Here is a 27,059-nt window from a genome sequence, read left to right as displayed (position 1 = left end):
AGCACACCAGCTCAAGCACCGCATGGCATCTTTTTGCCTGTGTGCTTGCGTAGCCCCTTGAACACCTACAGAGCACCGCTGGTTCCGAGGACAAATCAGCACAGGAAGATGCCATGGAGGAAGAAGAAGAGGAGGGGGTGGAGGAGAGAGGTGTGGCAGACTTACCACTAGTAGAATTTTGGAGGCGTGGTGGCAGAACAACCTCCAACACTACTGCACCCTGTCCTGCATGCTTCCCAGCTGCCAGAAGAGTCACCCAGTGCGCGGTGAAATATAGGTAACGTCCATGTCCATGCCTGCTGGACCATGAGTCAGCGGTAATATGCACCTTACCGCTCACCGCCCTGTCCAGCGAGGCATGGACATTGCCTTCCACATGCCGGTAGAGAGCTGTAATCGCCCTCCGTGACAAAAAGTGGTGTTTGGGAACCTGCCACTGAGGTACCGCACATTCCACAAACTCACGGAAGGGGGCAGTGTCTACCAACTAAAAAGGCAGCAGTTGAAGTGCTAGCAATTTAGCCAAGCTAGCATTCAACTGCTGGGCATGTGGATGGCTGGGAGCGAACTTCTTTCCCCGGTGGAGCAACTGGGGTAGGGAAATCTGCCTGCTAGAATCAGACGTTGGTGTATCGATTTGCAGATTTCCCGCAAGTACTTGGCAGTGGCACACTTCATTCCTCTCAGTGCAGGTTTCTGAGAGGACTGAAGGTATAGTGGGGTTGGAGATCCCAGCTGATGAGGAGGAGCAAGGAGAGGACTTGTTCTTTGGTGTGGGTCTTTTAGGTAGTGTTGCCAACGGGCTGCATGGGAGCTCGACATATGTCTGATTAAGCATGTGGTGCCCAAGCACTTTTTGTCTAGTCCACATTTGATACGCTTCAGACATATGTTGCAAATAGCAACGGTGCGATCTGCTGCACACGTCTCAAAAAAGGCCCACACCGAAGAACTTTTGGAATAACGCCTGGGATGCATATATGTACACAATGCACTGACTGCAGCTAACTGACTTGCCTGCCTACTCAAATGAAATGACACTGTCTCTCTCTCTCTCTCTCTCTCTCTCAGCACGCCGGAACACACTACACAAGGCCAACTTCCAGGCAGCCTTAAATAGTGTGGGGCGTGTACTAAATCCCCTGAGGCATAATTGGACAAAGCCACCCTGCCTTTGGCCAATTAAGGCTCTCCGCTCTAACCGCGCTGTGATTGGCCAAAGCATGCGGGTCATAGTGCATGCTTGGCCAATCATCAGCCAGCAATGCACTGCGATGCCGCAGTGAATTATGGGCCATGACGCACCACTCGAATTTGGCGCGAAAGGCCCATAATGTTCGCAATTCAACGAACGGTCGAACGGCCGATGTTCGAGTCGAACTCACGTTCGACTCAAACTTGAAGCTCATCCCTACTGCTGTTCTCTTTCTAATAATACCACAGGCAGGCAGCTGCAGTATTTTCAGTCAGTGTACTGTATCCTGTGCACAGTGTGCAACTAAAGCTAACTGCAGACAATTGCTGGTGTTCTCTTCCTAATAATACCTCAGGCAGGCAGCTGCAGTATTTTCAGTCAGTGTACTGTATCCTGTGCACAGTGTGCAACTAAAGCTAACTACAGACAATTGCTGGTGTTCTCTTTCTAATAATACCTCAGGCAGGCAGCTGCAGTATTTTCAGTCAGTGTACTGTATACTGTGCACAGTGTGCAACTAAAGCTAACTGCAGACAATTGCTGGTGTTCTCTTTGTAATAATACCACAGGCAGCTGCAGTATTTTCAGTCAGTGTATTGTATCCTGTGCACAGTGTGCAACTAAAGCTAAGTGCAGACAATTGCTAGTGTTCTCCTTCTAATATCTCAGGCAGGCAGCTGAAGTATTTTCAGTCAGTGTACTGTATCCTGTGCACAGTGTGCAACTAAAGCTAACTGCAGACAATTGCTGGTGTTCTCTTTCTAATACCTCAGGCAGGCAGCTGCAGTATTTTCAGTCAGTGTACTGTATCCTGTGCAGTGTGCAACTAAAGCTAACTGCAGACAATTGCTAGTGTTCTCTTTTTAATAATACCACAGGCAGGCAGCTGCAGTATTTTCAGTCAGTGTACTGTATCCTGTGCACACTGTGCAACTAAAGCTAACTGCAGACAATTGCTGGTGTTCTCTTTCTAATAATACCTCAGGCAGGCAGCTGCAGTATTTTCAGTCAGTGTACTGTATCCTGTGCACAGTGTGCAACTAAAGCTAACTGTAGACAATTGCTGATGTTCTCTTTCTAATAATACCTTAGGCAGGCAGCTGCAGTATTTTCAGTGTACTGTATCCTGTGCACAGTGTGCAACTAAAGCTAACTGCAGACAATTGCTGGTGTTCTCTTTCTAATAATACCTCAGGCAGGCAGTTGATTCAGCTAGCTGCAGTATATTAGTGTACTATATACTGGGCACAGTGTGCAACTAAAGCTAACTGCAGACAATTGCTGGTGTCCACTTTTTTTCATGGAAGGTGATTCCGGCTCTCTACCGCCATGTGGAAGGCAATGTCCATGCCTCGCTGGACAGGGTGGTCAGCGGTAAGGTGCATATTACCGCTGACTCATGGTCCAGCAGGCATGGACAGGGACGTTACCTATCTTTCACCGCGCACTGGGTGACTCTGCTGGCAGCTGGGAAGGATGCAGGACAATGTGCAGTAGTGTTGGAGGTTATTCCGCCACCAGGCCTCCAAAATTCTACTAGTGGTGATTCTGCCACACCTCTCTCCTCCACCCCCTAATCTTCTTCTTCCTCCATGGCCTCTTCCTGTGCTGATTTGTCCTCGGAACCAGTGGTGCCCCATAGGCGTTCAAGGGGCTACGCAAGCACGCAGGCAAAAAGATGCCATGCGGTGCTTGAGCTGGTGTGCTTGGGGGACAGGAGCCACACTGGGGCATAAATTCTGTCAGCTCTGCAGGGGCAGGCTCAGAGGTGGTTGACGCCACACCAGCTTAAGGCAGGAACGGAGGTTTGCGACAATGGCACCAACCTCCTCACCGCCCTCCGACAGGGACAACTGACCCATGTGCCCTGTTTGGCTCACGTCCTTAACTTGGTGGTGCAGCAGTTCTTGGGCAGGTACCCGGGCTTACAGGATGTCCTGAGGCAGGCCAGGAAAGTCTGTGTGCATTTCCGCCAGTCATATAATGCCAGTGCTCGGCTGGCTGACCTCCAAAAGGAATTTAACCTGCCCAAGAACCGCCTCATTTGTGACACGCCCACCAGGTGGAACTCAACGTTGGCCATGCTGCAGCGGCTGCACACGCAGCAGAGAGCCATCAATGAGTACCTGTGTGACTATGGCACCAGGACAGGGTCAGGGGAACCTCGCCACGCCAGTGGGCCATGATCAGGGATGCATGCACTGTCCTGTCACCATTTGAGGAGGCCACGAGGATGGTGAGCAGTGACAGTGCATGCATCAGTGACACTGTCCCTCTTGTCCACCTGTTGGAGCACACGCTGCGTGGAATAATGGACAGGGCACTTGAGGCAGAACAGAGGCAGGAATAGGAGGACTTCCTTACCTCTCAAGGCCCCCTTTATCCAGACACTGTTCCTGCGTGCCCGCCAATCACATAGGAAATGAGGAGGAGGAGGAGGATTGTGTCATCATGGAGGTGGGGCCTAGCACTCAGCATCAGCAGCAGTCTTCAAGAGATCATTTACAGTCTGAAGAAACCCATGCACTTGTACGTGGCTGGGAGGAGGTGGCTGCAGATTATGTCATCCTTAATGACCCAGAGGACTCTGGACCTACGCTGCATGGCCTCCCTGATCCTGCAAAGCCTGCGGAAGGATCCTCGTATTCGTGGTATCAAGGAGAGGGATCATTACTGGCTGGCAACCCTCCTTGATCCACGTTACAAGGGAAAGGTTGCGGACCTATTCTTGCCGTCGCAGAGGGAAGAGAAGATGAAACATCTTCGGGAGGCCTTGCAGAAAGGTTTGTGAAATGCGTTTCCAGAGCCTGGGAGGTTACAATTCCCTGGTCCTCCTGGACAACGTGTTGCTGAGGCTTCGGTCAGTCACAGAAGGAGTGGTGGAGAAGGTGCTTGTCTGACCGATGCGTTCAGACAATTTTTTAGTCCGCAGCCCCAAGGTATGATCAGTTCCAGCAACCATCGCCAGCGTCTGATTCACATGGTGCAGGAATACCTAGGGGCAAGATCAGACTTGGATACCTTTCCCACCGAAAATCCTCTGGGTTGCTGGGTCTTGAGGATGGATCATTGGCCAGAGCTTGCACAGTATGCAATTGAGCTACTGGCCTGTCCTGCATCCAGCGTTCTTTCGGAATGCACATTTAGTGCTGCTGGAGGCTTTGTAACCGATCACAGGGTACGCCTGTCCACCGAATAGGTCGATCGGCTGACCTTCATAAAAATGAATCAGTCTTGGATCACCAGCTACCAAGCACCTAAAGCTGATGTAACCGAATAATTTTTTTTTTAATGTGAGATCCCTTCAAGACTGCCTATGCTGATGCTGAGTGACTATCCTGTTATGTTGAGTGACTATCCTCTTTCTCCTCAATGTTCATGCTGATAGCTTGTAAGAACATTTTTGGTTCTGGGCACTGCCACCAGTGGCTAAGGCTCAATTTTTCTGCCCCTGTTTAACAGGGGCATGTAATTACAATTTTTGATGCAATACTTTGCAGCAGGGCTCATTCCTGTGCTCCAACTAGAGTATCTGTAAGACATTGCAGTGTTGTGGCACCAGCATCAGTGCCCAAGGCCCAATTTTTCTGCCCCTGTTTAACAGGGGCATGTAATTACAATTTTTGTTGCAATACTTTGCAGTAGGGTTCATTCCTGCACTCCAACTAGAGTATCTGTGAGGAGTTGCAGTGTTGTGGCACCAGCACCAGTGGCTAAGGCCCAATTTTTCTGCCCCTGTTTAACAGGGGCATGTAATTAAAATTCTTGATCTAATATTTCACAGTAGGGCCCGTTCCGGCACCCACCAAGAGTAACTGTGAGGCCTTACAGTGTTGTGGCAACACCATCACTCCGTCCACCACCAAAGGCCCAATTTTTCTGACCCTGTTTAACAGGGCCATGTAATTACTATTCTTGATCTAATATTTCACAGCAGGGCCCGTTCCGGCACCCACCAAGAGTAACTGTGAGGGCTTACAATGTTGTGGCAACACCAACACCTAAGGCCCAAATTTCTGCAGAGTATATAGGGCAGGCCCCTACTTTCAAACATCCAACTTACAAACGACTCCTACTTGTATACGGAAGGAGACAACAGGAAGTGAGAGGAAATCTACCCCTAGGAAGGGAAATTCTCTCCTGTAAGGCTGCGTACACACGAGCTGACTTTTCGGCAACAAAAGTCTGACGGCCATTCCGGCGAACCTTCGTCAGACTTTTGACGGACTTCCGACGGACTTTTGAACGACTTGCCTACACACGATCACACAAAATTCCGATGGATTTGTACATGATGACGTACGACCGGACTAAAATAAGGAAGTTAATAGCCAGTAGCCAATAGCTGCCCTAGCGTGGGTTTTCGTCCGTTGTACTAGCATACAGACGAGCGGATTTTTTGACCGGACTCGAGTCCGTCGGAAAGATTTGAAGCATGTTTCAAATCTAAAGTCCGTCAGATTTTCAACTGGAGAAGTCCGCTGAAGGTCCGATGAAGCCCACACATGATCGGATTGTCCGCCGGACTCGGTCCGTCAGACCAGTCCAGTCGAATAGTCCGCTTGTGTGTACACTGCATCAGAGTTCCTTGTTTCACTAAAAACCCCAAATTTTCAAAATCCAATTGTCATTGGGACAGAAAGTGAGGTGAAATCTTCTGAACAGGGGCACAGACAGCCAAACAAATGTTACAGAGGTGATGGTCCTTCCCTATGTTTTCCAAAAAGCTTAAAAATTGTTTTTTTGGCTGGAGCTACATGTAAAAAAATGTACCAGTTCAAAATTACAAACAGATTCTACTTAAGAACAAACCTACAGTCCCTGTTTGCACCGCCTGTATACTGCTGTTCAGAGTATATAGGGCCTGGGGGCCCAACGCCTTTCATTTTTTTTTATTTGGGTGCGGGGTTCCCCTTAATCTCCATACAAGACCCAAAGGGGCTGGTAATGGGCTGGGGGGGGGTTCTCAATGATTTTCATCCATATTGCTGGGATCAGACATGACATTAAAGCCGCAAGCAGTTTTAAATGACTTTTTTCCTCTAGAAATGTCATTTTGAGCAGGGACTGTTCTAAACACGGGAAACATGCACCACTTTATGGGCATACTATTGCCCCCCCCCCCCCCCCGGCACGATATTTAAAGGAATTTTTCACTTTAAGCATCATTAAAATAACTGCTCCTGAAAAAACTGACGTTTTTAAAACTTTTTTTGCATTGATACATGTCCCCTGGGGCAAGACCCGGGTCCCCAAACCCTTTTTAGGACAATAACTTGCATATTAGCCTTTAAAATTCACACTTTTGATTTCTCACGTTCGAGTCCCATAGACTTTAAGGGGGTTCGAAAGTTCGCGCAAACTTTCGGTCCGTTTGAATGTTCTCATGCGAACTGAACCGGGGGGTGTTCGGCTAATCCCTAGCTGTGACCATAGAATTATTTTAATAGCCTTTAGTATTTATTTACCTGTCTTAACCTTTCTTTGACTATTGCTAGCCAGTTTGGCTTATCACATAAAATATCTCCTGTTAATATATTATTCGTTTTAAAGGAACCAGAGTTTTCATATTAATCCACACACCAAATGGCTTATTCAACAATAAAAGGTGCAAATAGCACTGATGATGTGCAAAATGCAGTAAAATAGCAACCATATTTTAGTTTACTGTAGTTCATTGTAGGTAATTATAAATATTAATTGGCTACTATGGGTTGCTACAAACTGCCTTTTTTTGGTAAGCTTGTTTGTACTGCAGAGTATTATATTAACAAAACTTACTTTTCTTAACAAAATTTATAAATGATACTATTGTAGAGAGCACTTTTCATGAGCTGGAAGCTATGAACTGGCTGGGAGGACTTCAGAGAGAACTCATCCAAGGGAATCAGTGCATGAAGCAGTGAGTAAAGTTCAGTTACTAGAGGAAACAGCTTGTCCTACAAAGTACAGATGTGCTGGTTCAGCTTAAAGGCTCTTATTTCTGTACTGCTGTCTGCCTTACTTCACCTATTTTTGTCTGAGGAGTCTGACAATCTGCCGGTTGCTGATTGGTACTAAGGGTGTCCTGTGCCCTATTCCCCTCTCTCCCACATTTTCCTGTTTTGAGAAAAAACTTCTCTTTTGTTTAAGCATAAAAGTGACTGGCGCCCAACGTTCTTTCTGGTTCATCTCCCACCATACTCAAAAACCTGTACCCTGAGGATGTATGCCGGCCTTCCCTACCCCCGGTAGTCACCATTAGACTCCCGGAAAATCGGGGTAGGCGCTACATTTGGCGCCCAACGTGGGACAAATCATTATTTTTGTGGTGGTTGCCCCTAGCAACGGACTGCAATCACACAGGAATTTCACTTGGCTCCGTGGGAGAGTGGCAGGTAATGTTCATGTACCTCAGAGACTGTGCTATTGCTCTTGTAAACCACGTGTGGAAGAACCTAATTGTCTTTTTGCTCATGGGAAAGTCTCAGCCTGGTCTTTTGTCACTTTACACCAGGGCTGAAGGGGTTAAGGCAGACTCCATAACATTTTTGGTGCACTGCTGGAAGAAAAAGGCGGGTGCTGAAGTTTCCGCTGAGCAGCCGGATCAATCCTTTGGCAGAGGGAGGAGTTACCGCTCTGCAAAGGAGGGCACATGGTGGTGCGAATCACCATCTTGGATCCACGTGCTGAGAGATGGAAAGGCAAGCATGGCGTATCCTGGAGTTTCCAGTGCTGACTGGAAAACCTTTGCACCAAGTGTCACTGTGGGCCTGTTGGCTTGAGAGAAGCCATTACCGACACTGGAGTGCGCTTCATCCCTAGAGGTAACCTGGCATTATACACGGCGGGAGGCTACAAAGCGATTGGGCTGCTATGTTCCAAGTGGTTTGGACTGGCTACCAATATTTGGCCCTGGATCACCTGCGGCCACTGTGGGGAATCGCTACTGGAGGTAGTCTCGCCGGTCCTATCACCACGGGTGTTGCAGGTAGACTGGGGCAAGTACCTTGCTATTGCTGCACTGGAACCAGCTCCGGTGGTTGCTGCCATGGTTGTTTTTTCTACTGAAGTGTCCGCTACCACAACTGTACCTACTACCACTGTGCCTACCACAACTGTACCTACTACAACTGAGGCTATTGGACCTGTCACCATCATTGCCCATGCAGTGGAAGTGTCAGTTCCCACTGCCATCGCTCATCATATGTTCGTGTCGGCTGGTGTTGATCCTGCCTTGTCAGAGGCCACCACACCTGTTAGACTCACTGTTCCTGCAATGGAAGTGTCAGTTCCCACTGCCACCGTTTTTTGTGAGTCCTTTGCGGTCACCCATCACCCTGTTCAGTTGCCTGCATCTACTACCATATCTACTGCAACAGTGCCCACTGCAAAGCCAGGTGCCCTGTGACCTCCCGCAGCCGCGGTCGCCTACATTCCCTGATGATGGAGTCTCCCAGGGAGAAAACTACTGAGCTGGGCAAGCTAGATGTGAATGATGGCTGTGTGCCTGTTGGAACAGTGAAACCCGTAGCCATGAAGGAAGCAGATTTAGGAAGGTCTGCCACTGTATGTTTGAGACATAGCTTATTCCCGGCTGAAGAATTCTCCACAGAGTCTGACTCTGACATATTGTCTGATAGCATATCTGAGTGGCTGTCTGACACTGTGTCCCTTGGACAAGGATGGACTGAAAGACAGTGATTCTGAGTAGCAAGTCTAGCCTATAGAGGAGGGCGTTCCCTCACCTGTATGTACCTCTAGTTATAGGCCCAGACCGTCCACCTCTCATGTTCCCTATCTGTGCAAGTAACCTCTTCTTTCACAAGTATTTCTCAAAAGCCTGTTACCACTGCTGGTTACTCTGTCAAGTGTGCTCCTGATACTCCACTATTACCTGGCTGTGAAGACCCTACGCTTCTACCAAGGTTGTTTAAGTTGCAATGCATTATAGTGAAAAAGGTAGTCGAGGAGTATGGTTACCTGTACCTGTATGTGCCAGAGACTCTGACTGCTGAAATCCAATGTAAACATGCACAGTGGATTGATACCGCCATCACAGACTATTTGAAAATTTCTGCAGTTTGTGGTGTAAAGAAATTGTCACCCAGAAATGCAGGGAGATATACTACAATCTTGCAAACCTCGTATTATGGTCGGGCCGGCATATTTACCCGGACTGTGTTATCATCAGAAGGCCTAATCAAGCTGACCTATGGCATTACATCACCACTATCGGATCGTCAGGGAAGCCAATTCAACTGCCGGATCCACATTACTACTTGTGATGCCACAAGCCGGTTTGTTCTTGGAACACAGCTCTGTTGCTTAGTTCTAACTGTGTTTGTTCTACAAGAAGTAATGCTTCACATGGAAGAAATCCTGTTATGGGGAGGGTCCTATTCATGCTTTCCACTGCTGGACTGTGCTCCTGATACCAGCAGTCACAGGAAAGTGACCATAAAGGGGTGTACTGGTTTGTTATCCCAGAATTGCCAGTTCACCTCACTCCACAAAGTGATATGCTGACCTGTTGTTTTGGAAACTCAGCATGTCCCTGTCCTCCATGTGTGAGGAGAAGTAGCCTCAGTCTTCTGCATAAGGCTGAGCCATGTTCAGGTGTTGTGTTGCCTGTGTGAAGTTTGTAACACCACAAGTCTCAAGTCTCAAGTCTTCAGCCCCTGAAATCAGTGACTGGGGGCAACAAGTGTTGTTTCTTCCTATTGCAAAGTTCAAAATCAAGTTTGTTTCTTTACTATGGGCTTGCGGAAACCCAGAAATGACTTGTTAGACTTTGGTGGGCAGAGCCAGCAAGATTGTTCACACAAGATGTTCACACTACAATACAGTTTGTATCTACTGAACTTTGGAGAAACAGAGGCAGTATGATTCCTCAAAAAGATGACTTTGTGTTGATGCATTTAAAAAAAAAAAAAATTGTGCCCATTGAACTTTGGGGTTACAGAGACAATGTGACATTTTATTTATTTAGTCAGGTAGGCTGTGCTTTTGGTGTCTGGAGCCAGTGTACATTTGAAACCTATACTACATGGACGACAACAAATTCAACTAGAAAATGCATTTCCTGGGGAAAATGCGTGGGAATGCTAAATAGCTGAATTGCTAAAACGGCCCCCAGCAAAACTGCCCCCATCATATTGCCATCAAAACTGCCCCATCAGAATTGCCCCATAAAAATTGTCCCCATCAAAACTGCCCCATCATATTGCCACCATCAAAACTGCCCCATCAAAACTGCCCCATCATATTGCCACCATCAAAACTGCCCCATCAGAATTGCTCCATCAAAACTGCCCCATCATATTGCCACCATCAAAACTGCCCCCATCAAAACTGCCCCATCAAAATTGCCCCATCAAAACTGCCCCATCAAAATTGCCCCATCAAAACTGCCCCATCAAAACTGCCCCATCAGAATTGCCCTATCAAAACTGCCCCATCATATTGCCACCATCAAAACTGCCCCATCAGAATTGTCCCATCAAAACTGCCCCATCATATTGCCACCATCAAAACTGCCCCATCATAATTGCCCCATCAAAACTGCCCCATCATATTCCTCTATTATAAATCAGTACATGGTGTGTCTGTCTCCTCCCCCGGGCTCTGTAATCAGAGCTGAGATGCTCCAGCCACCTCCCCCCTGTGTATAACAGAAGCTTTGGTAACCATGGCAACAAAAGCAACACAGTACACTCTGATTAATGGCTAAAATTTCCTGAAATGACCTCTAAACAAAAAGCTTTTTCACAAAAACTGTAAAAGATATCAAACTGAAAAGATATAGCCAGATAGCTGAATATTTTGTGAACATTTTAAAGTTTGTTTGGCGTCTGTGGGTGAAAGTATGAAGGAGCTGAAACTTTTGGGAGCAGAAGAAGATTTTAAGGATCTGAAGCATGTTCCCATTGACTTCAATGTTAAAAAAAAGTGTTAAAAAGCTTAATATTTTAAAAAGTATAAATAGTAGAAAAAAAGTTGAAAAAGTCCCATCATCAGCTGAAAGCGACGAGCATTTTAATAGTTGAATGGTTTTAATAGCTGAAAGTATACAGAAGTTACGCAAAGCCAAAGAACGTACGGAATAAAGAACTAATAAAAACTAGAAAATGCATTTCCTGGGGAAAATGCGTGGGAATGCTGAATAGCTAAATTGCTAAAACGGCCGCCATCAAAACTGCCCCATCATACTGCCATCAAAACTGCCCCATCAGAATTGCCCCATCAAAATTGTCCCCATTAAAACTGCCCCATCATATTGCCACCATCAAAACTGCCCCATCAGAATTGCTCCATCAAAATTATCCCATCATATTGCCACCAACAGAATTGCCCCATCAAAACTGCCCCATCATATTACCACCATCAAAACTGCCCCATCATATTGCCATCAATACTGCCCCATTAGAATTGCCCCATCAAAATTGTCCCCATCAAAACTGCCCCATCATATTGCCACCATCAAAACTGCCCCCATCAAAACTGCCCCATCAGAATTGCCACCATCAAAACTGCCCCATCAGAATTGTCCCATCAAAACTGCCCCATCATAATTGCCCCATCAAAACTGCCCCATCAGAATTGCCCTATCAAAACTGCCCCATCATATTCCTCTATTATAAATCAGTACATGGTGTGTCTGTCCCCTCCCCCGGGCTCTGTAATCAGAGCTGAGATTGCCCAGCCACCTCCTCCCTTGTGTATAACAGAAGCTTTGGTAACCATGGCAACAAAACAAACACAGTACACTCTGATTAATGGCTAAAATTTCCTGAAATGACCTCTAAAGAAAAAGCTTTTTCTCAAAAACTGTAAAAGATATCAAACTGAAAAGATATAGCCAGATAGCTGAATATTTTGTGAACATTTTAAAGTTTGTTTGGCGTCTGTAGGTGAAAGTATGAAGGAGCTGAAACTTTTGGAAGCGGAAGAAGATTTTAAGGATCTGAAGCATGCTCCCATTGACTTCAATGTTAAAAAAAAGTGTTAAAAAGCTTAATATTTTAAAAAGTATAAATGATAGAAAAAAAGTTGAAAAAGAGCACACATCAGCTAAAAGAGACGAACATTTTAATAGTTGAATGGTTTTAATAGCTGAAAGTATGCAGAAGTTACGCAGAGCCAAAAAACGTACGGAATAAAAATAAATAAGATCGAATAACAATAGTGGGACTGCTAAAGCATTCCCACTAATTAATTTTTGTTTTACTACCAATAGATGGTAGCGGAGAGCCAATCTGAGTGAATAGTGAATCCCTTATTTTCGCAGTAATATATTTAGAAATGTAGTACTTTAGGTATATTGATAGAATGTGTATATACTTCTTGGAAGGTGTTACTCCCTAGGGAGTAGGGCCCACTTCGTACTGTTAATATTTCAGTGTACAGTTAATTGCTAGGACTGTAGCGTATATTAAAAATATACTAATGTTAAGATGTAATGTCATTATGCAGGGATCTTCAAACTACGGCCCTCCAGCTGTTGCAAAACTACACATACCATAAGGCAATGTAAAACTCTGACATTCACAGATCTGACTAGGCATGATGGGAATTGTAGTTCCTTAACAACTGGGGGGCCATAGTTTGAAGACCCCTGTCATTGTGTAATTATGTAATGTCATTGCTTTATTACATTTTCCCCCTGTTTTCGTGAGGAATGCCACACGTATTTGCATCCAAAGTTTAAGGGTGTCCTGTGCCCTATTCCCCTCTCTAACACATTTTCCTGTTTTGAGAAATAAACTTCTCTTTTGTTTAAGCGCCCACCATTCTTTTCTGGCTCATATCCCACAATGCCCCAAAACATGTACCCTGAGGATGTATGCCAGCCTTCCCTACCCTGGGTAGTCACCATTAGACTCCCTGAAAATCGGGGTAGGCGCTACAATGTTGTGAGTTGATTGACAGAAATGAAGATTTTGTTGAGTGTAGTTCTTTAAACCAGGGATCTTCAAACTACGCCCCTTCAGCAGTTGCAAGTCTACACATACCATGAGGCAATGTAAAACTCTGACATTCACAGACGTGACTAGGCATGATGGAAATTGTAGTTCCTTAACAACTGGAGGGCCATAGTTTGAAGACCCCTGCTCTAATCCATCCATTCTATGTATTTTATTTATCTCTGCTTGTACTTAACTTACCTTTTCTAAACTATAATTGTATGCCATGCAGTTAAAAAGTTACATAGGGATATTTTTTAAATTTTTTAACTAGATTAATTGGGAAAATCCAGACATAACCTTGAGGTATGATGAGATACCCCCTCTTCAGCATAAAAACTCTTTCCAGATGGCTTGATTACAAGAGTGGCTAAAAATCAAATTAAACCTTTTGCATACATCTTAAAAGGCAAATCTATCCAAAATGGAGATGTGTGGGCTGGGACAACCATGTCTTCTTACACTGTATCCTTTAGGGCTCCCTAAGTGACATGTCCTTGCTATTGATCCTGGATTTGTTACCTCTCATCTTGGACTTGAGAATTCCTGGTTACCTTGAGATTTTACTACTTCAGTTGCATTCTTTGTTGTATAAAACAAATTGCAAATCCAACATCTAACAGTGATGTAATTATAGTCACTACAATAGGCAGTTTATCAAGTTTTAGAGTTGCCATTGTTATTTATCTATGCCAGTCCTCTGGTATTTTATACTCTACAGTGAAACTATTTTCCAGTTCCAGTTTTTAGGACATGCTTTGATAATGCCGAGCCTGCACTGTGAAAAGGTTACTGTTAACATATAGGACACTTGCACTTTTTGGATTTGACAGCACGTTTTTTTTCTTTTTCTCAATAAAAGTTTATTGATAACAGATATGATACAGTACAACAAGTGAAGTATTGGAAATAACATGTGAATCATATCATATAATATGCTTTTAAATATAATATATAACGGTACATATCTGAAAGTGCGTTTATGTTATGTGTATTGGATATCAAATGTCATCGGCCCATAACGTTATCATGTCATATAACAGTTGAAATGTAATAATATCAAACAATTACAAAATTATATATAAATAAGAGCTGGCAACTTATTGAATTGTAGTTAGCAACAGAACCTGGGCTCCTGTGATAGTTTAACAAAGAAAAGGTAAAAGAAAAGTAACAAATGAAAAATAAGGAGGCAAGGTGGGAAAGAAAATAGGGTATAGGAAAAAAGGGATAGGATCAGGATGCTCAATCCTGTCATAGATATCCTCAGGTTCAACTTAAAGTGGATGTAAACCCTTGCATATACCCAGTGAAGTGAACAGCCTAGGATGATGCACAGAGATGAAACAAATCTTCCTACATAAGTTTTACATGCATATCCTCTGTCTTCACCTTTATATACTGTTTAGAAAGTGCATGTCCTGTTAGAATTTTCACTTCTTGGTTCCCCTGTAGGAGGGGATTATTGCTAGACACTGTGAGACAGCTGATTGAAGGAAAGGCACTCGCCCCTTCCCCACACATGCAGAGGTTGTGTCAGTGCTAAGTATGCCACCTGTCAGTTCGGGTCTGGAATCATGTGTCCGGGTTTCAAACTGCCTGAAACCCGGACACATTATTCAAACTGGACTATGGCTTCCCAGCAGGGTTGCTGGCTTCAGTTGTCTAAGCCAGGAGTGTCTGTCACACTCTCTTTCACACTGCCCAAAGCCAGCACTAACAACCCCCCCCCCCCCCGCATACACACACACAGACAGAAAAGAGGGCTTGATTTGCTCCTCTTCCTCCAGCCCCTATCCCTCTGTGTCTGCCCACACTCCAATCCCCAGCACTGTGCCTCAGAAAAGGAAAGTGGGGGCCGGAAATTTGAAGTCCAGCAGCCTCAGATTCATCTGGATTAGAGGTGCTGACTGCCAAAGGGTGAGTGAGCTCACCATCCATCCCTGTCTGTGACTGAAGTCTCTCCACTTCTCTCTCCTGCCTCTGAGTGGGTACACTAAGGTAAATCAGAGTTCTCAGAGCACCACTTACATCAGAGTTCCCCTTTACACCAGAAGCCACAGAGTTCTCAGTGTCCCCCCTTAAATTAGGGTTCCCAGAGCATCCCTTATGTTAGAGTCCCCAGAGTTCTCCCTTACATCAAAGTCCGCAGAGTACTCCCTTATAGTGTAAGGGAGAATTCTGCAAGTTTAGATGTAAAAGGGGAACTTGGCGGATTCAGATGTAAAAGGGGAACTCGGCGGATTCAGACTTAAAAGGGGAACTCGGCGGATTCAGATGTAAAAGGGGAACTAGACTGATTCAGGTGTAAAAGGGGAACTCTGTAGATTCAGATGTATAAGGGAAACTCGGCAGATTCAGATGTATAAGGGAAACTCGGCGGATTTAGATGTAAAGGGGGACTCTTGTGATTAACTTCATATGATTGGAAATGTTATTTAATTGCAAAATACAGTATCTCACAAAAGTGATTACGCCCCTCACATTTTTGTAAATATTTTATTATATCTTTTCAAGTGACAACACTGAAGAAATGACACTTTGCTACAATGTAAAGTAGTAAGTGTACAGCTTGTATAACAGTGTAAATGTGCTGTCCCCTCAAAATAACTCAACACACAGCCATTAATGTCTAAACCGCTGGCAACAAAAGTGAGTACACCCCTAAGTGAAAATGTCCAAATTTGGCCAATTAGCCATTTTCCCTCCACGGTGTCATGTGACTCGTCAGTGTTGCAAGGTCTCAGGTGTGAATGGGGAGCAGGTGTGTTAAAGTTGGTGTTATCGCTCTCACTCTCTCATACTGGTCACTGGAAGTTCAATATGACACCTCATGGCAAAGAACTCTCTGAGGATCTGAAAAAAAGAATTGTTGCTCTTCATAAAGATGGCCTAGGCTATAAGAAGATTGCCAAGACACTGAAACTGAGCTGCAGCACGGTGGCCAGAACCACGCAGCGGTTTAACAGGACAGGTTCCACTCAGAACAGGCCCCGCCATAGTCGACCAAAGCAGTTGAGTGCACATGCTCAGCGTAATATCCAGAGGTTGTCTTTGGGAAATAGACGTATGAGTGCTTCTAGCATTGCTGCAGAGGTTGAAGGGGTGGGCGCTCATCCTGTCAGTGCTCAGACCATACGCCGCACACTGCATCAAATTGGTCTGCATGGCTGTCGTCCCAGAAGTAAGCCTCTTCTAAAGATAATGCACAAGAAAGCCCGCAGACCGTTTGCTGAAGACAAGCAGACTAAGGACATGGATTACTGAAACCATGTCCTGTGGTCTGATGAGACTAAGCTAAACTTATTTGGTTCAGATGGTGTCAAGCGTGTGTGGCGGCAACCAGGTAAGGAGTACAAAGACAAGTATGTCTTGCCTACAGTCAAACATGGTGGTGGGAGTGTCATGATCTGGGGCTGCATGAGTGCAGCCGGAACTAGGGAGCTACAGTTCATTGAGAGAACCATGAATGTCAACATGTACTGTGACATACTGAAGCAGAGCATGATCCCCTCCCTTCGGAGAATGGGCCGCAGAGCAGAATTCCAACATGATAACGACCCCAAACACACCTCCAAGATGACCATTGCCTTGCTAAAGAAGCTGAGGGTAAAGGTTATAGGCTGTCCAAGCATGTCTCCAGACCTAAACCCTATTGAGCATCTGTGGGGCATCCTCAAACGGACAGTGGAGGAGCGCAAGGTGTCTAATATCCACCAGCTCGGTGATGTCATCATGGAAGAGTGGAAGAGGACTCCAGTGGCAACCAGTGAAGCTCTGGTGAACTCCATGCCCAAGAGGGTTAAGACAGTGCTGGAAAATAATGGTGGCTACAAAAAATATTGACGCTTTGGGCCAATTCGGACATTTTCACTTAGGGGTGTACTCACTTTTGTTGCCAGCGGTTTAGACATTAATGGCTGTGTGTTGAGTTATTTTGAGGGGACAGCAAATTTACACTGTTATACAAGCTGTACACTCACTACTTAACATTGTAGCAAAGTGTCATTTTTTCAGTGTTGTCACATGAAAAGATATAATAAAATATTTCCAAAAATGTGAGGGGTGTACTCACTTTTGTGACATACTGTATATGTATAGTTTACACCATAAAAAAGATTGCTGTGGGCCACTAAAGTGTTCAGGTTTGACGTGAAGAAAAGGTGGCAACCCTAGTCAGGGCTGGGCTCAGCCCTTCGTTCTCAGAGCAGGCCGCTCAGCTGTTGGTTAATTGCCAGCTCCAATATTTTCCACAGTGACTCACCTAATGATGATATCCTGTTTCGTCAGTCCTACTGGTTACTTAAGCTGTTCAGCTCAGTTCCTCTCTGCCTTCAACTTGGTCAACACATCCAGAGACTCTCTCCTGTGTACCTGTTGAAGACTTGCTTGGCTGGTGTCCCTTCTGGTTCCTGATCCTGCTTGCTGTTCCACTACGCTGATTCTCCGGTTTCCTGATTTCCTTGCCTGTCCTGAAGTAAGCTGATCTCTGGTTCCCTGATGTCCTGGCTTGTCTGACTATCCGTTCCGGTTACCGAACTCTAGCTATGATTTGACTACGTTGCTCTGTTTACCTTTTACTATTATTATCATTAAACAAGTGTGATTTTAACTGCACTTCTCTGATTCATGGTTTCTGACAGTAGACGAAGGTCATGAATTCAGAAGATGCAGTCAATCCACTTGTTGGTAATATTCTTTCCAGGTTGGATGAGCAGGATCACCGTATGGATCAGTTTGCCTTAGCGTTACAGACGCTCTTGAATTGCGCGGCTCACCTGGAATCTCCCACTGTGGCTGCTCCGGTACAACCTGTGTTGCAGGCCGTCCCCGCTGCTGCTCCAGTCTCTGTGCAGGCACCCGCCTCGAGTATTACCTCTATAAGGGATATGTCTGGTTCCGCTCTGCTTCCCCAGTGATTTGGGGGTGATCCAGTTCAATGCAGAGGGTTACTCAATCAGGTTGAGATATACTTAGATATGCTGCCCCAGGCATTTCCCACGGACAGAAGCAAAGTAGGTTTTGTGATATCTTTGCTTTCTGAGAAAGCATTGGCCTGGGCAAACCCTCTATGGGAAACGCAAAAACCCGTTGTACTGAGTTACCCAGAGTTTGTGACTAAAGAGTATTTGACGTTCCCACATTCCCACATGGAACAATGAGGCCCTCGTGGCTGCTTTTTCTCATGGTCTCTCGGATACCATCAAAGATGAGATAGCAGCCCGAGATATAGCCACTGAGCTGGAGAGGTTGATTATGTTTGCCATCCTCATTGACTCCAGACTCAGAGAAAGTCTCTCTTTTAAGGAGCATTTGCGGAAGCCTCCTGTACATTTGTCTCCGAGCTTTGCAGTCCCACCCTTGCCTCCCTCACCTCCCATTCCTCCTGGTACCTAGTCGGTCAGTGAAGATGAACCCATGCACTTGGGCTTCAGACGTCGCTCTGCGGATGAGAAAACATTTAGGAGGAGGGAGAGATTGTGCCCAGGCAGGTCACTTTTTGAAGTCTTGTCATACCCATCCAGGGAACGCCCGACCCTTGAGGTCCTGTAGCGGACAGACCTTAGGTGGCGTTGTTTCGTCCCCAATTATCCAGAAGGATAAGCCTCTGGTCCCGGTTATCCTTTCTTGGTCTGAGTCGTCCATTGAGATACAGGCTCTAATCGACTCTGGGGCTGCAGGCCTGTTCATTGATGCTGCCTTTTGCACTCGATTCCGCTGCAGCTTCATGCCACTCCACTTGCCATTGAGGCTCTTGATGGGAGACCTTTACAGCCTGCCCATGTGACTCATGAGACTGTTCCATTGTCCATGGCCGTAGGGGCTCTTCACCATGAGATAATCCAATTCCAAGTTATTCCCTCAACTAAGTTTCCGCTAGTTATTGGTTATCCTTGGTTACAGAGGCACAACCCCTCTTTTGATTGGCTTCATGCTGAGGTTCTCTACTCATTGAATAATGCAGCAAGACATGTTTCCAGAATGTGGCTAAGGTCCTATGCACCTCTTCACTCTCCTCCCTGCCAGAGGAGAGCTGCGTTTTTTTGGCGATGTCTTTGATAAAGGTCAAGTCGGCAGTTTGCCTCCACACTGGTCACATGATTGCGCAATTGACCTTCAACCTGGTGCCATACCCCCTCGTGGCCGGGTTTACTCTTTGTCGGTCTCGGAGGATAAGGCCATGGAGGAGTATGTTGCGGACGCACTTTTTCGAGGATTCATCCGCAAGTCCTCGTCTCCTGCTGGTGCTGGTTTCTTCTTTGTGAAGAAAAAGAGTGGTGAACTGAGACCTTGTATTGATTATAGGGGTCTCAATCGGTTCACGATTAAGAATGCTTATCCAATTCCATTGATTACGGAGTTATTTGACCGCCTCAAGGGAGCAACGGTTTTCACAAAGCTGGATTTTGAGAGGAGTATACTATCTCGTGAGGATCAAGAAGGGCGACGAATGGAAAACTGCGTTTAATACCAGAACAGACCATTATAAGTACCTCGTAATGCCATTTGGCCTTTGCAACGGTCCAGCAGTTTTCCTAGGAATTTATCAACAATGTCCTCCAAGATTTGTTGCAGCTATGGGTGTGGTGGTTTATCTCGATATCCTCATTTTTTCCAAGTCCCTAGAGAGCCACCACAAAGATATCTGTTGTGTGCTTCAGAAGCTGAGAGAGAACAATCTCTATTGTAAATTGGAAAAGTGTGAGCTCCATCGTGAACAGGTTAAATTCCTGGGTTATATCATTTCCACTCTTGTCTGAGGCTAAACGCCTGTCTCCCAGAAGGGCGCAATGAGCTCTTTTCTTGTCAGGTTTCAATTACTCGGTACTAAGAATGTAAGGGCTGACACTTTTTTTTGTGACAATTTTCCACCACTTCCGGTTCAATCGGTTCCTGTTCCTGTGATTCCTCCTGATCATATTCTGGCTACGGTTCGCGCCAGTCACTTCTCCTTTGGATGACAAAATTCTTGCTGCTCAGGTCTATGCTTCTCCTGAGAAACCTTGTGAGCACTGATTTGTCTCTGGGAGTCTCCGTACTGCCGTGCTCCAGACTTACCATTCTCCCAAGGCTGCTGGCCACCCTGGGAAGAATCAACTCTTTTGGGCCATTTACCAACAATTCTGGTGGCCTAGTCAATGTGCTGATGTAGTCGCCTTCGTAGCTGCTTGTTCCATGTGTGCTCAGAGTAAGACACCACGACACCTTCCAGTGGGCCTCCTACAACCCATACCCAATGGAGAGAGGGCTTGAACCCACTTGTCCATGGATTTCATTGTGGAGTTACTCAACCCTCAGGGCAACACAGTTATCCTTATGGTGGTTGATCGGTTCTCGAAGATGTCTCATTGTATTCCACTAAACAAGTTGCCCACATCTAAAGGAACTGGCTTCCATTTTTGCTCGAGAGATCTTTCGCTTACATGGGCTACCCAAGGTGATCGTCTCGGACAGGGGTAGTCAGTTTGTGTCCCGGTCCTGGTGAGCCTTTTGTGCACAGTTGGTAATTCAGCTTTCTTTCTCCTCTGTGTATCACCCGAAGTCTAATGGGGCCGCAGAATGAGCCAACCAGTCCTTGGAGCAGTTTCTACATTGCTATATTTCTGACATTCATAACAACTGGTCAGACCTCTTAACTTGGGCAGAGTTTGCTCACAATAGTGCCTTGAATTCTGCTTCTTGATTGTTCCCATTTATGGCAAACTATGGTTTCCAACCTTCCATGTTGCCTGACTCATTTGTTCCGCAGAGCATCCCTGCATTAGAGGAGCATCTCCGTGGTCTTTGTTCCACTTGGGCATAAGTCCAGTAGGCTTTGCGACATGCCATTAATAGGTACAGACTTTATGCTGACCGCAGACGCCTGCCTGCGCCTTCCTACCAGGTCAGGGACAGGGTCTGGCTGTCATTTCACAACCTCCGACTCTGTGTTCCCTCACTGAAGTTGGCACCTCGGTTTATTGGGCCTTTCCGTATTCTCCACAGGATTAAACCAGTGGCTTACGCTTTAGAGCTTCCTTCTAATATGCGTGTCTCAAATGTATTCCATGTCTCCTTATTAAAACCTTTGGTCTGCAAGCGCTTTACCACCTCGGTGCCTGGTCCTCACCCAGTACAGGTTGAGAAACATGAGGAGTATGAAGTACAGTCCATTGTTGACTCCCGTAGGTTCCATGAGCGCATACAGTACCTGGTGCATTGGAAAGGGTACGGTCCGGAGGAACGCTCTTGGGTCTCATCCTCGGACGTACTTCCCCCTGTCCTCCTTCGTGCTTTCCATAGACGTTTTCCCCTCAAACCTGGTGGTCCTCCGAGGGGGAGGGGTCATTGAGGAGGGGGTACTGTCAGGGCTTGGCTCAGCCCTTCCTTCTCAGAGCAGGCGGCTCACCTGTCGGTTAATTACCAGCTCCAGTCTTTAACACAGTGACTCACCTGATGATGATATCCTGTTTCGTCAGTCCTGCTGGTTACTTAAGCTGTTCAGTTCAGTTCTTCTCTGCCTTCGCCTTGGTCAACACATCCAGAGACTCCCTCCTGTGTTCCTGTTGAAGACTTACTTGGCTGACATCCCTTCTGGTTCCTGATCTCTCTCTCCCTGGCGTCCTGGCTTGTCTGACTATCCGTTCCAGTTACCGAACTCTGGCTATGATTTGACTACATTGCTCTGTTTACCTTTTACTATTATTATTATTAAACAAGTGTTTATATTTAGTATTAACTGCCCTTCTGTCTCGGTCTGATTCATGGTTTCTGACAGGTTGCCGATGAATAGTTTAGCAGTCTGCTAATCTACTTATAGCAACCTTCCCCGACACACAGTACAGGCTCCCGTCTCATAGAGCTTGTCAAAAGTTATGCTGATAACCGTGGAACGGAGCAGGACAAAGCTATGAGACACAGTGCTTTGAAGAGCGATAACAAAACCCTGCAGGTATGTGTCCAGCTCAAATTTCATGAATCGGGTTTACATCCACTTTAAGTTATGGTACTAGGTATAAACATTCTTCTGGTAAAGAACAGGGATCCTTGACATAAAGAATGGTGAATATTGTATTTTCTCTATTTAATAGATCGAGTTAATCCTCACAGTTTTAACAGAAACCATGGTGTCCAGGTGACATGAAATCGAGAGGTGGAATCATGTGCAATAGCTATGGACCTCTCTATTTCATAGATATCATTTACTCTTTAGATCCATTCTTTGACTGTCGGCACTGAGATGGATTTCCAGTGTAGAGGGAAAATTGATTTTGCTGCATTTAGGTGTCCTTTTATGAAACTGAGATCAGCGGCGATCCCGAGTCTCACCGCTGATCTCAGCTCATGACCAGTTTATGAAACTGAGATAATCAGTGGAGAACATATTCTCCGCTGATTATCTCAGCACAGTGAGAATTTGTAACTGACTTCACAGAAACGGCCAGTTTATGAAGGTGCGATCTCAGCACCTCACTGGCGATCTGTGACAGAATTCTCACTTTCTGATTCACCATTTCAGAAGTGGAGAATCAGAGTGAGAAGCCTGAAACTGGCTGATATTCTGGAGAAAGCAAGAAGTCTTTTGACTTCTTTCTTTCACCAAACAGTCAGAGCACACCTTGCCCACCATTACACACCCCAAAACCAGCAGGATAGGAATTTATAGTGTGTATATATATATATATATATATATATATAGATATATCTATATATATATATATATATAGATATATCTATATATCTATATAGATAGATATAGATATATAGATATATCTATATATATATATATATATAGATATATCTATATATCTATATATAGATATATATAGATATATATATATATATCTATATATATATAGATATATATAGATATATATAGATATATATATCTATATATATCTATATATAGATATATATATATATCTATATATAGATATATATATATCTATATATAGATATATATATATATATCTATATATAGATATATATATATATCTATATATAGCTATAAATAGATATATATATATTTTTTTTTAGATGTTCACGTCTCTGGCTGGATTCACAATTGTGCGATGCGTGAACCAGCGTGATTCCTGTGCGGGTTTTCACATCGCACCTACATTGACATCTGCGCACCACTGCGGGTGTCAATGTAAAGTTAATGACACCCCCAGATCATTTCACAGATCGCAGTGCGAACTATGTAATGGTGCAGGAATCGGATCGCATGGGTGTTCACACCCATGCGATCCGATTCCAGTGCGGACTAAATAAAGGGTCCTGTACCATTTTGGTGCAAATGCAATATGATTTAGGGCCAGTTCCCACTGCTGCGGTGTCCGAGATCGGATGTGATTCGCACCGCACTGCAGTGCAAAATCACATCCGATCTCTGTGCGATGCGATTTCAGCCATACAGATAGTATTGCTAAATTTGCATTGCCCTCGGACCAAACTCTTACAGGACCCTTTTTTTGGTCCACAGCAGAATCGGATCGCATGGGTGTTCACAGCCATGCGATTCGATTACTGTCCGAGTTTGCAGATCGCACTGCGATATGCGAACTGATTTGGGGGTGTTGTTAGCTTTTAGGCCCAGTTCACACTTGTGCGATGCCGGACATCGCACAGGCATCGCATGTTATTCGCAGCACACTGCCATTCACATTACATGCGATGTCTGTGCGGTGCGATATCAGCTGTACAGATAGTATGGCTGATATTGCACCGCATTCGGTGCAAACACGCACAGGACCCTTTTTTCTGTTCGGACCAGAATCGGATCGCATGTGTGTTCACACATATGCGATCCAATTCATGTCCGAACTGTCAGTTCGCAGTGCGATATGCAAGCTGATCTGGGGGTGTCGTTAACAATGTATTGACACTCCCCAGCGATTCGCATATGGCAGTGTGAACAGACATGCGAACCCGCAATGGATATTTTTTTAATGATTATAAATGTATTTTGCATTTATATGAATGGTGTATAGCTGCATTACATTCATTTACTATACACCATTCACATTTAAATAGGGACATGTATGATCTTTAAATATTGATAAAAACAATGTTTTTTTTATAATTAGGTTAATGTATATTGTGTAGGGGGAATTTAACTTTATTATTTTATTAATATGTTGGGGAATAATATGTGCTGATTTGTGTTAAACTTTTGTATTTTATGGTTCCTCATACTGTAATCCTGCTATATCACACAAGATTACAGTGAGAGGAGCCATTCTCAGGAGTTCCCAGCGTTTGTAGATCGCTCCTCAACTCAACATGTGAAGCGATCTACACACTTTCATAAACAGGCACTCAGAGGAGAGCGATCTCCTCTGAGAATGCCTGAGAACTGAAAAGCGGTATTTTACCGCACTTTCATAAAAGGACACCTTAGCATGTGTTTGGTTAGAGAGTGTTTGTGTTTTTTTTGAAAAATATGCTGTAAACAGCATTCAGGTGTCAAGTGTATTTTTGTTTCCGTGATCTGTGTAATCAAGTGTCCAAAAATGTGTAATTTGGAGGCATTTCCACCATATGTTAAGCATTGTGCCTTGTGTTTGCCCGCATCTCCAGCAGCTGTCAGATGTGTGGGGGAAACAACGACAGTACATGTTTTTTCACTGTCAAGAATCCACTCCCAAAACTGAACAGGAAGAGAAAATCTCTAACACAATGTTCACTTTCCAAAGAATATAGCAAGCTGAAGACAGTAGATATACACGTAAAACTTATATAGGGAGATTTGTTTCATCTCTGTATCATCTGAGGCTGTTCACTGGGTATATCTGAGGGTTTACATCCACTTTTAGGATCTGGCAATTTCCAAAGGTGATCATTCTCAAGAAATGGCACAGAGAGCTGTAAACTGCTATGGGAGACATTTATCAAAGCAAAAAAAACAAAGTTTTAAAAATACTGTAAAAAGAGAAGAGGGTTTTTTAATGCAACTTCAAGGGCCACATGGGGAAACAACGACAGTACATGTTTTTTCACTGTCAAGAATCCACTCCCAAAACTGAACAGGAAGAGAAAATCTCTAACACAGTGTTCACTTTCCAAAGAATATAGCAAGCTGAAGACAGTAGATATACACGTAAAACTTATATAGGGAGATTTGTTTCATCTCTGTATCATCTGAGGCTGTTCACTGGGTATATCTGAGGGTTTACATCCACTTTTAGGATCTGGCAATTTCCAAAGGTGATCATTCTCAAGAAAGTGCACAGAGAGCTGTAAACTGCTATGGGAGACATTTATCAAAGCAAAAAAAACAAAGTTTTAAAAATACTGTAAAAAGAGAAGAGGGTTTTTTAATGCAACTTCAAGGGCCACATGGAAAAAACACCAGTTTTTCTATGTTCCCATAGTTAGTTTTTAATCCCCATAGTGAACATTGAGCTAGGAGAATAAATGTCCTTTTACACTTTAATGCCGCATACACACGATCGGACATTCTGACAACAAAATCCTGGATTTATTTCTGACGGATGTTGGCTCAAACTTGTCTTGCATACACACAGTCGCACAAGTGTTGTCAGAAATTCCGAATGCCAAGAACGCGGTGACGTACAACACGTACGACGAGCTGAGAAAAATTACGTTCAATAGCCAGTGCGGCTCTTCTGCTTGACTCCGAGCATGCGTGGAATTTTTTGTGCGTTGGAATTGTGTACACACAATCGGATGGAGCCTACACACGGTTGGAATTTCCGACAACAAGTTCACATCGAACATTTGTTGTCGGAAATTCTGACCGTGTGTACGCGATATTAGAGACTGGAAAAACATACTCTGTATTGGACCCCGAGAGGTAAAATTGCATTAGATTCAACCTCTCTGTCTTATTGGAGAGTTTAGCTTTCTGTTTAGCTTTCTGTAGAGGGTACTGAATCAGCAGGTGTCCAGGCAGGCTGAGGTCTAGGGAGGTATGTTAATGCATAAAGCAGCATTTGAAACCCATTTGAAGTGAACTTTTCATGAAAGTGGAAGGTCAGCCCTATTGAAAGCCCTCAGGGTCATATCTCCTCCAAGGTACATAGCGTTTTGTTACCTACAGGATATTCAGTAAGGTTTTAAATCTACCTTAACAGACCTGCCAGTGCCTACAGGCCCTACACTAACATCTCACTATGCACTTTATCAGCACCCCTCCATATGTTTAAGCTATTATAGCGTAACCACATTGTTATGTCTGCTGTGACCTCATGCTTTTATTGTGAGAGGGCTAGCTTATCCAAAATGCTAAGCTAGCTGACCTAAGTTCAAAGATCGGACAGTGCATTATTGTTTTTATGGAAAATTCCTGCATTGTTTTGCGAGGTCCCAAAACCTCAAACAAGCAGCATTTGCTGAAAACCCATGGTATCAGCAAACCCAAACCTCAGCCATAGTGACAACTATCCACAAGGATATTTCCCTCACTGTGGAGAGATTGATTCTCACTTTTTAGCGTTCTGGTTTTAGATATACTTTAACTTAATTCCAGAATTTCTGGAAATTATTTTGCTTGTTCTTTGACAAGCACTGTACAGTCAAGGGTCCACCAACTTAAAAGTGAATAAAGCAACTTTCTATACAACTTACCATTCCAATTGTGTTGTTTACAAGTGTAAAATGCCCAACTTGGTTAGGGTAATAGGGTGAAGTTGTCATTAGAATAAGTGCATATGCAAGCAAAAGAAATGATGGGAATTTGAAACACAGTTGTAACACATTGCAATCACATGTATTTTATTTTCAAATGCATTTTATTATTTTGTACTTATATAGCACTATCAATTTTTACACAACTCTTTGACATGTTTCTTTGTACCACAGGAGTATAAAATCTAATGTTTCGGTCACAATCATATACACACATTGCAGGGTGACTTTAGGTCAATGGCAATGTCTATGACATTTTTGGAAAAAACCCACCAAAACGCAATGAG

At 44.5% G+C, this 27,059-nt stretch overlaps 1 protein-coding gene across 2 annotated transcripts in view; it reads left to right on the top strand.

Annotated features, from left to right (window-relative positions):
* The window catches only part of LOC141148928 (cytochrome P450 2W1-like), a 103,015-nt gene that overhangs the window by 9,036 nt on the left and 66,920 nt on the right, over positions 1-27,059 (top strand). The window lies entirely within an intron of this gene.

This window comes from Aquarana catesbeiana, linkage group LG06 (genome assembly GCF_042186555.1).
Source record: "Aquarana catesbeiana isolate 2022-GZ linkage group LG06, ASM4218655v1, whole genome shotgun sequence".
In the NCBI taxonomy this organism is placed as follows: Eukaryota; Metazoa; Chordata; class Amphibia; order Anura; family Ranidae; genus Aquarana; species Aquarana catesbeiana.
Note: the sequence above shows the minus strand (reverse complement) of the source record. Positions and strands in the feature narration are given on the sequence as shown.